This window comes from Nycticebus coucang, unplaced genomic scaffold (genome assembly GCF_027406575.1).
Source record: "Nycticebus coucang isolate mNycCou1 unplaced genomic scaffold, mNycCou1.pri scaffold_43, whole genome shotgun sequence".
NCBI classification, from domain to species: domain Eukaryota; kingdom Metazoa; phylum Chordata; class Mammalia; order Primates; family Lorisidae; genus Nycticebus; species Nycticebus coucang.
Window position 1 is genome coordinate 2,312,357 of NW_026515577.1, and position 5,560 is coordinate 2,317,916.

Sequence of the window (5,560 nt, forward strand, 5' to 3'; positions counted from 1 at the left end):
TGATAATCGTTTATTCAATACAAAACAATATCTCCCTTCTTCATCTCTGCTTTACCCAAGGGTTGAAGATTGACCTCGTTATTACCGGATGCTGACCTACACTGCTCTATGTGGGCCTCTCAGTTCTCAGAGTCTGTCAGCTGATTGGAATCCTGAGATAGCTCTATGTGCACTTCACACTAATAATCCTGCCAAGGCGTGCTGTTCAATGTACCTTTTGCCACACTGAACATTGTGATCACTGCAGCACCTTATATTGATGGACACTGTTTGGGGGTATCTGTGGACCATAACACATCCAGGTGTGCACTTGGAATTCCTTGGCATGGTGGTAAGTTCTCCACCCTACAGATGGGTGTTGATTTCAGTTCAATGTCCCAGAGCATCAACATTGTGACTGGAACAGAGTTCCCATGTGCCTCTTCTTAGGTCAACACCTTGAGCCATTCATCTCTGCACCAAATTCCACCACCAAAATTAATTCACCAAATCTCTTATTCCATAAACCCACTCAGTCATCCCTCAGCACAGGCACATCTGAAGTAAACCAGATTTATGGTTCTTTATGGAAAGAGGGATATGGTGGTGGAATTTTTCTCTTGAGAAAAGTGACACTTCAATTGCCCGGGGGGGTCCTTCTCATAAAAAACTCGCCCAACCCAATTTCTTCGAGGGTTTTCCCTGCCTCTCTTCTAGTATTTTTATACTTTCATGTCTTAGGTTTAAATCTTAAATCCAGTGAGAGTCTATCTTGGTTAATGGTGAGAGGTGTGGGTCCAGCTTCAGTCTTCTACAGGTTGCCAGCCAGTTAACCCAGCACCATTGGTTAAATAGGGAATATTTTCCCAATTGAATGTTTTTAATTGGCTTGTCAAAGATTAAATAATGGTAATTAGCTGGATTCATCTCTTGGTTCTCTATCCTGTTCCAGACATCTACTTCTCTGTTTCTGTGCCAGTACCACGCTGTTTTGATCACCATTGATTTGTAGTATAGTCTGAGGTCTGGTAGCGTGATTCCTCCTGCTTTGTTTTTATTTTTGAGTAATGTCTTGGCTATTCAAGTTTTTTTATGATTCCATATAAAATGAAGTATTGTTTTTTCAAGATCTTTAAAGTATGACAGTGGAGCTTTAATGGGAATTGCGTTGAAATTATATATTGCTTTGGGTAGTATGGACATTTTAACAATGTTGATTCTTCCCAACCATGAGCATGGTATATTTTTCCATTTGTTAACATTCTCAGCTATCTCTTTTCTTAGAGTTTCATAGTTCTCTTTATATAGATCTTTCACGTCCTTTGTTAGATAAACTCCCAAGTATTTCATCTTCTTTGGCACTACTGTGAATGGGATAGAGTCCTTAATTGTTTTTTCAACTTGACTATTGTTGGTATATATAAAGGCTACCGATTTATGAATGTTGATTTTGTAACCTGAGACGCTGCTGTATTCCTTGATCACTTCTAAGAGTTTTGTAGTAGAGTCCCTAGTATTTTCCAGATATACAATCATATCATCTGTGAAGAGCAAAAGTTTGATCTCTTCTGACCCTATGTGGATACCCTTGATTGCCTTTTCTTCCCTAATTGAGGTGGCTAAAACTTCCATTACAATGTTAAAGAGTAATAGAGACAATGGGCAACCTTGTCTGGTTCCAGATCTGAGTGGAAATGATTCCAATTTATCTCCATTCAATATGATATTGGCTGTGGGTTTGCTGTAGATGGCCTCTATCAGTTTAAGAAATGTCCCTTCTATACCAATTTTCTTAAGTGTTCGGATCATGAAGTGATGCTGGATAGTATCAAAAGCTTTTTATGCATCAATTGAGAGAATCATATGGTCTTTGTTTTTTAATTTGTTTATGTGCTGAATTACATTTATAGATTTACGTATATTGAACCAGCCTTGAGACCCTGGGATAAAACCAACTTGGTCATGATGTATGATTTGTTTATGTTGCTGGATTCTGTTTGTTAGAATCTTGTTGAATATTTTTGCATCTATATTCATTAGTGATATTGGTGTATAATTTTCTTTTCTTGTTGAGTCTTTTCTTGGTTTGGGGATCAGGGTGATGTTTGCTTCATAGAACGTGTTGGGTAGTCTTCCTTCTTTTTCTACCTTTTGGAACAGGTTGAGTAATATAGGTACTAATTCCTCTTTAAAGGTTTGGTAGAATTCTGACGTAAAACCATCTGGTCCCAGGCTTTTCTTTTTGGGGAGATTTTGTATGGTTGATGTTATTTCCGAACTTGATATGGGCCTGTTCAACGTTTCCACGCGATGTTGGTTAAGTCTTGGAAGGTGACGTGCTTCCAGGTAACGGTCAATTTCCTTCAGATTTTTGTATTTCTGAGAGTAAAGTTTCTTGTAATATTCATTAAGAATTTTTTGGATTTCTGAGGAGTCTGGTTATTTTGTATTTGTTATTTCTGATTGATGAGATTAGAGATTTTACTCTTTTTTTGCTGATTAGGTTGGCCAAAGGTTTGTCTATTTTGTTGACATTCTTAAAAAACCAGCTTTTTGATTTATTGATCTGTTGTATTATTCTTTTGTTTTCAATTTCATTTAGTTCTGCTCTGATTTTGGTTATTTCTTTTCTTCTACTGGATTTGCGGTCGGAGTGTTCTTCCATTTCCAGTCTCTTGAGATGTCCCATTAAGTTGCTTACTTCCTCTCTAAAAGCTTCTGCACAGCCAAAAACACAGTAAGTAAAGCAAGCAAACAGCCCTCAGAATGGGAAAAGATATTTGCAGGTTATGTCTCCGACAAAGGTTTAATAACCAGAATCCACAGAGAACTCAAAAGCATTAGCAAGAAAAGAACAAGGGATCCCATCGCAGGCTGGGCAAGGGACTTGAAGACAAACTTTTCTCAAGAAGACAGGCGTGAAGCCTTCAGACATATGAAAAAATACTCATCATCTTTATTCATCAGAGAAATGCAAATCAAAACTACTTTGAGATATCATCTAACTCCAGTAAGACTAGCCTACATCACAAAATCCCAAGACAGAGATGTTGGCGTGGATGTGGAGAAAAGGGAGCACTTTTGCACTGCTGGTGGGAATGCAAATTGATACATTCCTTTTAGAAAGAGATATGGAGAACACTTAGAGATCTAAAAATAGATCTGCCATTCAATCTTGTAATCCCTCTCCTGGGCATATACACAGAAGACCAAAAATCACATCATAACAAAGATATTTGTATCATAATATTTATTGCAGCCCTATTCATAATTGCTAAGTCATGGAAAAAGCCCAAGTGCCCATCAATCCATGAATGGATTAATAAATTGTGGTATATGTACACCATGAATATTATGCAGCCTTAAAAAAAGATGGAGACTATACCTCTTTCATGTTTACATGGATGGAGCTGGAACATATTCTTGTTAGTAAAGTGTCTCAAGAATGGAAGAAAAAGTACCCAATGTACTCACCCTTATTATGAAACTAATGTAGGACCTTCACATGAAAGCTATAACCCAGTTACACCCTAATAATAGGGAGAAGGGGGAAAGGGAGGGGAGGGAGGGGGATTAATGGTATTATACCTGCGGTGCATCTTATAAGGGTATCTGTGAATCCCAGTAAATGTGGAATGTAAAGGTCTTAGCAAAATAACTAAGAAAATGCCACGAAAGCTATGTTAACTAGTGTGATGAAAATGTGTCAAAAGGTCTATGAACCAAGTGTATGGTGCCCCATGATCATACTAATGTACACAGCTATGATTTAATAAATAAATAAATAAATAAATAAGAAAAGTGACACTTGTACTGAGCTGTGCTTATAAGTACAAATGTTTTCAAGGAATGCACACACTCAGACAACCACATTTATATTGGCTGAATATGGACTTACCCCTAGATAACTTCCAACCCTCACACACACTATCCCTGACATCTAAAAACTCAGGTGTTCTAGGGACAATAATCGTTGTCACAGTTCTTTAATGCACCATCAGTTGCTTGACCCCGACCCAGGTAGCTGGAAACAGGAGGCTCTACTGATAACAGCAAGCAAGTGCCAATTTGATATTACTTAGATTTATCCATACTAAGAGATTGATAGGAGCACATGTACAATTGATATTTTCCCCAGAGTCCACCTGCAATGAGAGAAAGGAAAACACTATGAGGCCTTGCAGTGTCCTATGTGCAGAGGTCTTTTGTTCAATACCTAACATCAGAAAAACTCTAAGCAATTGCTCTGCTGTTACAATCTTTTTTCCTGCCCCTTTATTTAATGAGATAAAGTCTCACTTTGTCACCCTCAGTAGAGTGCAGCTCACAGCAACCTCAAACTCTTGGGCTCAAGCAATTCTCTTGCCTCAGCCTCCCTAGTAGCTGGGACTACAGGTGCCCACCACAACACCCAGGTATTTGTGTGTTTGTTTTTTTTAGCAGGCTCTGACCAGGTTCAAACCCAGCAGTCCTGAAGCACATGGCTAGCACCCTAACCACTGATATATGGGCGCCCAGCCTTTTCTGCCCCTTTCAATGCCTGAGTTCACTCAAGAGCCTTATCCTGGTAGTTCTGAGATTCTTTCTTCACCATGGTCTAATCTGTTATGACAGTTTCTCCTGCATCTTTAAGTTCTCTGTGTGACTCTTTCAATTCCTTTAGCTCTCATATATCCTTTCAAATTTCATCATGTGTTTCATTCATTTTCTGGGTCACTTTGTGGATTTCCTTTTGGTAGTTTTCCACTTTTCCTTCAATTCCCGTCATCATTCTCACCATCCTTTCTCTAAATTCTCTTTCTTCATATTCCCTAGTTTTTTTATAGATGGGATATTCTGTGCTAGTGGCCTCATGGTCCTCTGGTGGTGGAGACCTGTTGTGACTTTTCGTGTTGACAAAATTGTCTTGTTCCTTCCTCCTCACATGTGTTTTCTTCTTGTTCACTTTCTTCCCCTCCTCTATCTTCTGGCTTCCTCCTTCTCCTTAATTTTCCTTGTCTTGGAATTTGGACTGGCCTTCTCCTGAGCCACTGCAGTCCCCTGTTATCTCACTGTGCCTCCAGAATGCTGATTATTCTGGGGGGGACAATTAATCCAGAGGTGGCTGGAGTCCACTCTCCCCAATCTCCCCAACAGCAGCTGATGAAGAGATGCCTTTCATCCACCATCTTGAACCTCATCAGCAAAACTTTCTCAAGAAGGAAAATTTGCCACTGAGGATAATGCTCACTACTATACAGTTTGTAAGCAAAGTTGTCTTTTTCTTTTTCTTTTTTTTTTTTTTTTTTGTAGAGACAGAGTATCACTGTACCGCCCTCAGGTAGAGTGCCGTGGCGTCACACAGCTCACAGCAACCTCTAACTCTTGGGCTTACGTGATTCTCTTGCCTCAGCCTCCCGAGCAGCTGGGACTACAGGTGCCCGCCACAACGCCCGGCTATTTTTTTGTTGCAGTTTGGCCGGGGCTGGGTTTGAACCCGCCACCCTCGGCATATGGGGCTGGCAGCCTACTCACTGAGCCACAGGTGACACCAGCAAAGTTGTCTTTTTCAAATGCCATCTTTGGTTGGGTTTAGTTGGCA